The sequence below is a fragment of the Seriola aureovittata genome, chromosome 2, assembly GCF_021018895.1.
Source record: "Seriola aureovittata isolate HTS-2021-v1 ecotype China chromosome 2, ASM2101889v1, whole genome shotgun sequence".
In the NCBI taxonomy this organism is placed as follows: domain Eukaryota; kingdom Metazoa; phylum Chordata; class Actinopteri; order Carangiformes; family Carangidae; genus Seriola; species Seriola aureovittata.
In genome coordinates this window covers 14,841,492-14,852,164 of record NC_079365.1, presented here as the reverse complement: position 1 = coordinate 14,852,164, position 10,673 = coordinate 14,841,492, and the positions used below count along the sequence as shown (strand labels likewise).

Sequence of the window (10,673 nt, the reverse complement as noted above, 5' to 3'; positions counted from 1 at the left end):
CCAGTAGTGACTTTGATATGTTTTGGCCATTGTCTGAGCTCAGTAATGGATGGACTGTAGAACAATAGACTGGCAGCACTTTATCAGGCCTTTATGTAACTGTTGGTCCCAGTTCTTCTAGTTCTCATTTCTTGCAGTTGATGCCATATTTAATGAGCACTAAGTGGCGTGCTGATTTTTCACAGACCCAAATAAGAGAAAAGTAATTCAATATATTTTTTTTTTTTGTCAAATACATAGAATATTCTAAAATACACTGCACTTAAGGTAATTAAACCTACGAGGATGCAGATGCATGCTTTCCATATCTGTTATTTAAATAAATGTATATTAAAGACAATAAGTAATGGTATAAAATGTGTTTAGAATATTTACCTTTTGTATTGATTTAGATTTTGCAAAATGTTTGTTCCTACAAACATACAGTGGCCCTGAGAGCTCAACACAATGCCAATTAAGAAAACACATGCAAACATTAAAACCCAAATGACTTCAAAACATCTTTATCAATTTGACAACATGTTCTGCAAATACTGACAATAAAACCAAATACACGAACATGCTTCAAGTACTCCCAACACAACGGAAGTGTTTCCGGGGGACACTAAAAGTGATGAACCTGACTGGGATGCACTTGTTCAAAACCCAATTGAGACTGTTGAAGATAAAAGCATTGGACATGCATTGAGCTCTCAGGACCACCATAAAGTGCATCCCAGCCAGGTTCATCCCTTTTTTTCGAATTAAGTTTTTCTCCATGTTTTTTCTGCCTTAATTCCGATAGCGAGAGAGAGAGAGAGAGGATGATAGGGCCACGTGTTGGACTCGAACCCGGACCGCCGCTATTAGGACTACACCTTCATGGTAAGCTCTACCATCTTTTCAAGGGACAGAGGTTCACAGTGAATAGTATGGCGACCAGCGTTTTATGGTCACTAGTGGCGCCATCTTGTGTTCAAACGTATGAACAACTGCAGCTGAACGTGGATAAAATGTTAGACTTGTAGTTCTTTGCTCTTACTTCCTTACTGTGGTGTTGGCAGAGTTGGATCGGTCGGTAGGTAAGACTAGCTTTGACCGATAGCTACCACCACATCGCATAAACAACGGCTCATTAAAGCATTTACATAAAATATTTTCTACCTCACTATAATGCATCGCGCCGAAATAGCTCAGTTGGGAGAGCGTTAGACTGAAGATCTAAAGGTCCCTGGTTCGATCCCGGGTTTCGGCAGCAGATGTGATCATCCTTTTCCCCGGCTTTTTGTGACAGCTTTTCAACATGGTGAGCATGTAATATCGCCAATTAGCACAACTAAGGACAATACGTTAAACAAAAAGCATGTTAATATGCCACTAAAAAGATACATATATTATAGAAACTTCATTACTCCATAACACGCATACCTAAGTACTTAGTTAAGTACAAATCGGCAGCAAATTTGGCAACCTAACGTTGAATGTTTAGGCGATGGGAGTGCAGCAGGAGCTGTGAAATAAGCTGTAGCTGTGTACTTTTACAGCACTGTTCACCTTTACTTAACAGAAAGTGCAATGCACTCCGATAACCTGCAATACTACCACTAGTAAACAATTATAGTAGTAGATAGTAAGTCATAATCACGAGATAAGGTCTATTATTCTCTTTTTTTTAAGCTTCGGTACAGTGCTGTAGCCTATATATGTATATATATTTCACAAAGATGTTTTTATATTGTGGTATATTTTAATTATCTTTTTTGGGTTTGTTTGTATTTTTAACATTGTTTTTTTTTTGAAGTGCGGATTTTTTTTTTTTTTTGACTAACAGAACTACAACTGAAACGGTGAGGAAAACAACAGCATTTCCCTCTGAAATATAGTATATAGGGGGTATTAAGAAGAAAAAGAAGTAAATAAAAATAGTAAACGTACTTCAGGCATGTACTAGAATACTTTCCTTGATATTTTACTCCTCTGTCAAAGATTTGTGTTATAATTCAAAGTTTCCTGTGTTCAGTGTACAATTAGAAAAACATTCAAAGCCTACACACCAAGCATGGATGTAAATCACCTAAGTGTTTACAACCAAAAGGAAACCAGTTCACATGAATTTTCACCAGTGGGCGATCTTGTCCAATAAATCCTTGAACAGCACAGCCTCATGAAAGATTCAGAGCAAGTCTGCTTTCACGTCATCTCAGGGCAGTTAACTATGTTAGTTTAGCAAGTTTACACAGATATTGAACATTAAAAATTAGTTGTAGATATATATTATATTTCATATATTAGGGGTGACACTCTTGACTCACTTGGTAGAATATACACCTACATAATATTTTTTATATAGAAGCACACCCTCTGAATTTGAAAATTTATGAGTGTTTATTCTAAGCTTGACCACTGTCCTTTTTATTATTCCATGATATTCACATCCACAATTTACAGATAAATATCAAAAATATATAATCAACAAGAACAGAACATCTCAACAAGTATGAATGTATTAACTAAAGAAACATAGTTTCAGAGTCAGTTTTCTGAATTTACTTCCAGGGGCTCATTTGTTCCTTGATTGTACTGTAAGTTGTTTAAAAGGCCTACTACATTGCACATTGATTGCATGAAGCAGGGCGGCATATTAACCACTAAATATTACAATTACACGTGGGGACCAGGACAATTTATCTTCTCCATACAGCATAATGATTTTAGTTGAGACTAGTTTATTAGCATATCACCTTTCATCAAGAAAGCCGTTCACAGTGCTTTACATGAGACAAAAAATGCATTAAGACAAGATATGGAAGATAGAATGAAAAGGCACTTTATATTTTGCAGACATGCCAGTTTATTCTTCAGCCTCAGAGAGGTGTAACCCTTGGAACACCACTGGGGTTTCAGCATTAGTGTTGGCTAATTTAACGATCAAGTAGAATATCCTCTAGCATGTATGATGTGTTGCGTGGTGCTAACTAATCATTTACCTCATGAACAATTATTTTTCCTTCCATAACTTTCCAGAGTTGTACAATCCAATACTGCGTTTTAGTCTTCAAATTGGATGCCCTGGGTTATATCTGGCTAGTTGTTGTTGTCGTCTTGTTGTTGGTTTAAAAGCACTCTCGTGCCAAATTCAGCGATTCACCTGGTACCACTCAGTGACTCCTGTGTGACATCATTTAACAAAGACTAAATGTCGTAATTCACGATCACTCACTGCTACTGTGGACTCAGTATAGATCAGATAAGTTGCAACATTTTTTGAATCTTACATTATCAGTATGGAGTTTGGTCTATTGTTTGGACTGTTTCTGGTTCTGGATATTTCAAAATGGTTTAAGCAAACACTTCTAGTCCTCTCTTTCTCTCTCTCTCTGTATGTGTGTGTGTGTGTTGTGTGTGTGTGTGTGTGTGTGTGTGTGTGTGTGTGTGTGTGTGTGTCGGTATACAGACCTCAAATGAAGGTAGAAGCATTCCTAAATGGCTACACAAAGACTGTGATATCTGTATTATTGAACTTGTGACTGAAACCCCTCAGTTCACACATATTTCATATTATTTATTGCTTGTCAGCAGCAACCTGACACTCCTCCTACACTCAGAATCTCTCTCTCTTTATTTACTGCAGTGGCCCTCTCTCATTACTTACTCACGTGTTGATTTTACGTGATGACTTTTACTAGTTGCCTTATAAGTCTTGTAAACTCATCAAAGACAACGCCTTAGCACAAGGTCATTTGTCTACCTTTAGCAGTATATCTTTAATTACAAAATAAATAGAAGTTTCAGTGGAAATACTCTTCCAGGACCGCCTCACTCTCTCCCTGTCTGCTTGCCAACTACCACGTGTGTCTATGTATTTTGACCTTTGTACAGTAAATTTTATCTATCTATCTATTCGCCTTCACTTTTGTTTCAGTATTTCAGTACTTCCCAGACCTGTTACTTTGCCTGCAGAAGTCTGCTGATTAAGACATTCGTTGGTTTATTTATACACACCTTTCTCAGGGGAGATTGAACCCAGTGCACTCTGAACATGACACGTGACATGTTTTTTATGTGTGTGTTGGTGTGTTTGTGAGGCAGAGGTAGTGTTTGAACGTGTCTTCGATTTGCAGAAATTGTTTACATAGATTCTTCTATATTTAACACAGTTTACCCAAAAGAAAATAGTTAAGGAAAATCCATTAAAAAGATTTTGTTTCTTTGTGATTGTGAATGTGTAGTATGATGTGTCTTTGTTTAACGCAGCTTGAATGTTGACTAGTATTAATAATTTGATGACATCCTGATGTCAGCTTCACATGAATGATGTAGAAAAAGCTTGAGGAGTAGACCATCTGTGTAAAGCATATTTGCTATTAGCTCCTAACATGTAACTGAAGTGTTGTTATGTAACAGACTGTGACCGTGGTACAAGGCAGTGGTTGCGAAAGTCTGTGAAAGTTTCCCCAAACCGTGATATTTTTTTCTTTAACAACATGTTGTTTTGTGATATTGTCACCCATAACTATGTAACTGTTGCATTGACAATGCAGGCTAAGATCATGCAACTGGTCTGGCAACTGCGTCACATGGGTATAGTTGCAAAATTGACTCTGAATTGATGATTCAGATACAACTGACTTGCTTCACATCATTTTGACACTTTGTGGTTATGTGGAGATTTTGAAGAGACATACTGCGGTGTTGTGTGTTACAGTAATCCGTGTGTTTGTGATTCTGTAAAATAATGAAAAAATAGTTGTGATCTACTATTATTTTTAGGACTTACATGGTTTCTAATCTATAGTCATGTAAAATGTATATTTTGGGGCAGGTGTGAGCTAAGACTTCACACTCACACTACACAGGTGGATATTTATTCATACAACTGAACTAAAATTGATGTTATGTCTGTAAAACTTGAGGAATAGCAGTGGGTATGAAATCCCTACCTATTTACTAAAACAAAAATCTGAAAGTAAAATCTAACTTTGCCCCTATAGAAAACTACCAAAACACCTAATCTGAATACAGGCCATTGTTAATTAACACTGTTAATTGCACCTGTGTCTTTCCTTGTGTGACACAGTCAAAACCTCTGGTGTACAAAAGGCCCATTGTGTTCTCTTGTCTCAGCCATTGTGTCTTGTGTTTGTCCAGTAGTGTGACTAAGACACGAGAAGACTCAGATATCTTAGACTCAGCAGTTATGTTGAGTTTGTACGTCAGCACTACAGAGAGAGAGGAAAGCACGAACGCTTTGTTTCGCTGTGCTGATGCCCAGAACAAGCCCACTTCCTGTATTTAGCCAGCCCACCCCAAAATTTACTTCCTCTTTTGAGAACTCAGGTTGAAAAGAGGAAGCCCTCAGTGCACTGGCCTAAAGAAGCTATTGAACCTGGGGAGGAAACAGGATGACTGGCGCCCCAGAGTAACACATGACCTGAAGTCAGTGAAGGTTAGAGACAGGCACACAAAAAGAGCCAGAGACAGATATTGTTGCATTCAAATGTGCTGTCATCAGGTACAGACTGTAGCTGCTCTGTTACATTACAGGCATGGTGCCAAACACACAAAGATCAGCCTGATTACTTGATGTCAGGAAGAAATGAGGCCTCTCTACCTGTTGTAGTCCCACCTGTCCTGGACAGCTAACATTTAGCAGCTGTCGTGATACCTCAAATGTAAAATCACCATTGTCAGCCACAGAGAGTAAAACGTAAGGGCTGGCTAATGTGCTTATCTGTCCGGGCCAGAGGCCAAAATGTGTTTATCCATATTTTCTGAACTTGATTAGACTCTAATAGGCATATGTTCGGTATAACTACAGACTCAGTCACTTTTATTTATTTATTGGCCCAGTAAGTTGTGTACGTTACTTGAGACAAAACATAGGCCTATAAGTTTTGATAGAAGACTTCATAATAAAACAAGAGGAGCATCAAGGTGTTTATGTGCTATTTATGCACAAATTGGGCATATCGAATTTGCTCACATATCTGCATTCAACAGCTCCCCTCCACTCTGTGTGTGTGTATTATTATCAACCCATATGAAAAGCCATTCCCCCATTTTCCCTGAATATGTGAACAGTTAAAATCTATGGAGATGTTTTCAGTAATTTTGTTTTATTTTAATCTTTTATCCATCTTTGAAAATCGTGTATTTCCGGTTGTCAGACAAGTTTTATTAGATTTGTTTTCCTTATGCTGTTTGATCTGAAGAACAAAATGATTATTGGCATGACTGCTGTCGTATTCATGTTATGCATATGTGTATCATGATGATCAAATGTGGTCCTGGAGACACCTACTGTAACAGACACTAATTTGCTACTGCTGATGACAACTCGCTCTAATTATCCTAAATATATGGCTATCACATGGTTTACAAATGGCAGCAATAGATAAAGAGACATTGAACATGCTTTTTATGTTGAGTTTGAGCCTCAATTTGAAATCCTTAACTCGAGAATTTATTCAGCGTCATCGTTTCATAGATGAAAAAAAGACAATTTGGTTTGTTTAGAAACCGAAGGTATTATCTGTGCCCTCAGGGCTGATGTGAAAATGTGCAGTGGTTACATTTGGTCCATTGTTGAAAAAAAAAAAAGTTTGTTTCTCACGTACAGTATGTGGTAAATAAAAAAAGGCAGGTGATGTAATGGGAGATCTTGGTGTCCTCCAACCACTCCAGTCTCTTGTACTCCACTCTTCCCAGATAGCCACAGTTTCCCATCAGGTATATCAGCACAGAACTACCTCAGTAAAATATCCCTTTTCATTTCTCTTCCCCTTTAATTTCCCAGGGAGTAACTCATTTTTGTTTTCAGTTTAGTGTTGTTCTTTCTCTTATTTCACCATTACACCTGGGTCTTTGGAAACATGCCCAAAACTTTCGAGCATAAAACCTTTGTGGAAGCCAGCAGGAAGTTCAGCGCATTCAGGACGGCAATTACAGAGTAGCTCAAATGTTTCCTGTCGGCAACAAACAATGAAGTGAAACCTGTAGTTAAGAATAGCTGCAGCTCCTATTCTTCTGTTATTTCAAGATAAAACGGACAGTATGAATATCAGATCAGATGTTCCTAAGTAAAAAGGGTTGGGGTGGATGACAGCAGTGTTATCTGGGTATTTAGGTTGCATTTTGTAATTATAGGTAATATTCCTAATCAACAGATTGTCAGAAGATCACTTAAACCAAAGGAATGTGGAGCTTTTGTCATTTGTAATGTTTTTAGCGAGCGTGTGCAAATAAGCATTTTCTTTTCCAGTCCAGACAAGGATTCAGTTTAAGAACGATTAATATCCTTTTGGAATAAAACTTTCAAACCACACCCTGCAGAAACACCTCTGGAAAGCTGGGAAGATGCCAGGACGTTTAGTCTGAACCTTCTCTTGTATGTTATCTTGCAAACCAAGCAACTGATCTAGTGCCAGAATCTGTCGCGCCCCTGGCAGGAAATGTGACTGTACGAGTACAGAGATGTCCTTTGGTAGAAAGGATTTAATGACTTGTCTAGGAGTGATCTCTGCTCATGTATGTCCCCTCTCCTCTTTCTTTCCAGCTGTTGATGGGCAGTGGTGTAATGTGATCCAGTTAGACGCATGCCACAGTGGTACAGGCTATTTACTGAGAGGGACTTGCAGTACTAGGCCTTCTATATGGGGTAAGAATTCCCATTGACGAGTGCATTGGAAAGTCTTTATTTATAGCATGGGAATGAATCTTAAACGAGTGCTGGCATGAGTGGCTGCTGATGTGTGTCGGGTGGTGGTGGTGGGGTTACTGTTGCTACGACCCCTGGATCGATGTGTTCCTCTCGTAACTGTGTCCTGTTACGTAGACCACGAGGATACACAACAAGGGTGTTGTCAGGGTGCATGTGCACATCTTTATGAGACGGCCAGAGTCTTACTCAGCACTGACTCCAGCAAAAAGAAAATTAATTGCAAAGCCCTCACAGTTCTGCGAATCGTTTAACAGAACATAGATAAACGGTTGAGGATTCCTGTAAGTCCTCTGATGACAGGGGACCCGGTGCAGCCAAATCCCAATGATACTCCAACTCTGATGTTTCAGGGATTCACAGAGACAGCAGTGTCATCTGTTAAACACCTGTGGCCAGGGAGTCAATGGCAGCGTTTGGAATTGCAGGTGACATCAAGTGTGGTAGGACTGTCAACTCAGCAGATATGAGGTTTTTATAAACACCAGGTGAAGCAACCGCATCTTTGCAAGCCTACCAATCATCCTCCTACCTCTGTGTGTTTATGTAGTCCTAATGTCATGTATTCAGTGGCGCTGGCTGCTGTTTACACAGATCAGACAGTTTCTTGAGCTAGAGAACGGAGGAGAGAGCTGGCTGAGAGCTCAGTTATGTTTGGTTAAGTTTGCCAAAAAGTCTGGGACAACACTGTTAGATCAGACAGTAATGCATTGTCTCATGAAACACACGTTTGTAATATTAGATTAAGCTTAAACATTTCATCAATATTTCAGCAAACATTAGATTTCATGCTTCTGTTTTTAAGAAGGGAAATCTTCAGCTCCAGTCAGTGATATTCCTGCAGCATTTTATTTCTATTAACATTTGAATGTGAACTAGATCTTGATCTGTCTTCTTTAAAATTATCCTCGGCTAAGATCACTATCTGACAGCAGTGATGCCCCAATTATCATGATAATTGTCATACCCTCAAGCAGCTCTCGTCTTTCGCATGTTTTGGAACAGAGCTGAGGTCAGGGTGAGATGAGCTCATTTTACTCTTTTCTTACCGTTTCTCTTGGGGGCCTCAAAAAAGAGCCTATTGGGTCGGTATAATTATCACTATGAACTCATTCTTTCTTTCTCTCACTGACTGGAGCATGTGCACACAATAGTACGCAGGCATATTGATCGTATGAGGTGCTCTGCAGTGTTAAGTGGCCCGCTGGATCCATTGAACCATCTCAGATCAGAAGGTACCTGGTGTTAGATTTCCACGTCCCTGAGTCTCAGAACACAAGCCGAGGAGGTTAAGATGAATAAGTGAAGCACTCAGGGCCCGAGGAGACGCACACTATCATGTAACGTCTGCAGAAATCCTTTTACACGTCAATAAAGCCTTTGTGCCGTATAAATCCTGTTGTGATTCTAATTTTACATAAACAATAAGCATATTACATACCCAGATTTATAGTTCTAGGTAAATTAGCTCTGAAATTTGTTTAAATTAACTTTAAACATCTGTTAAATTTACTAATGGACAAAATATATTTGCAGGAACTAGTTGCAGACATGCAGAATGAGCATACTCAGACGCACAGGGAGCGATATACAACATCTTCAATGCAAACATATGTACCAAAACAGTTTATCTTATTCATGGAAACATCATTGCCCCCCTTGTTGTTGGGAACATCTTATATTAGCCACAGTGTTAAAGGGAACTCTAATGTTCTCATACTATGAATAAAAACTCTTAATGAGGATATTCAGAAGATTCTCTGCTCCTTCATAGAAATCAAAAACATGTATTCTTGTGATCCCAAACTGCATTCATTCAGACATCTGAAGTAATCAGGTGATATACATCTATCTCCTGGTCAGATTTTCAATAGTGTAATTTTTACACCATTACAGTGTGAGCACATATGGTCTGAATCACAACTTTACATACAGACCCCAAGGCAGAGTTAAGAAAATTTAAATTTACATAATTGCGTAATTTACCTTACATGTATAGTGCATGCTTGAAACAAACTAAACCACAAAAACAATTTACATTCCCTTAGATTTTGCATGTTTTAGAGAATAATATCTCACTCAGTAGCACAATTATAACTGTGTTGTCCCATGATGAATATGCTGCCACAGAGGAGATGAATTTTCATAGGAAAAAAAACCTGTGCTGTCAGAGTACGTCCCTGAACACATCTATCGTTATTATTGAGCTCTCAGTGAAGACAGTGAGGAGGGAGGTGTCAGGCTGAATTGAACCCCAGGTGTATGATGGGATGGAAGTATAAAAAGCTCTTGTCTTTGCATGCTACTGAAATACAATTGGAGTTTTTATTATAACTATCTTGTAAGTCTAGCCCAGTTCATAATCATTATCTTCAGGCATTTTAGCATTAGGCAGTCTTACATGTCTGACATATAATTATCCCATTCAAAGAATCTCTCATCCTCTGCTGTAGAAAGAATAAATATTACTCAGAGCTCTGTCTACATGCTTCTTTCTTTATCCAACTTCGTAAAGAATCCGCGGTTTCCCTTTGCTGCGTGCTCGTAAGACATAGATCAGTTTCCCTGAATCTTATGTAGGCACAAGATCTCTGTGCTGCAAATCTCAGCACTGCCGCTGACCCTTTGCTTGTGCTTATATTTGCTCCTTCCTGGTGATGCTTGAAGGGGTTCCCAGTTTAACCAAGCTCTGCTGACAGACCGGCTGGCCATGCGCACACACACACACACACACACACACACACACACACACACACACACACACACACACACACACACACACACACACACACACACACACACACACAATGTATCCATGCTCATTTTCCTTTTTTTTTTTTGCATTTATTGAGATCAAGTGAAACATGCAACATACATCATTAGCGTCCTGCTGTTGCCAAAGTAAGCAGAAGTTGAGTGTTAAGTTTGTCTGGTGACAGGATATCTGACATCTCAGGTTTCATCTCTGTCTTATGCA

General features: G+C 38.9%; 1 non-coding gene across 1 annotated transcript; it reads left to right on the top strand.

Annotated features, from left to right (window-relative positions):
• The first annotated feature begins 1,161 nt into the window (after positions 1 to 1,161).
• On the top strand, positions 1,162 to 1,234 carry trnaf-gaa (transfer RNA phenylalanine (anticodon GAA)). Its single transcript has one exon. It is a non-coding gene; the product is annotated as a tRNA-Phe (tRNA).
• Positions 1,235 to 10,673: the final 9,439 nt, after the last annotated feature.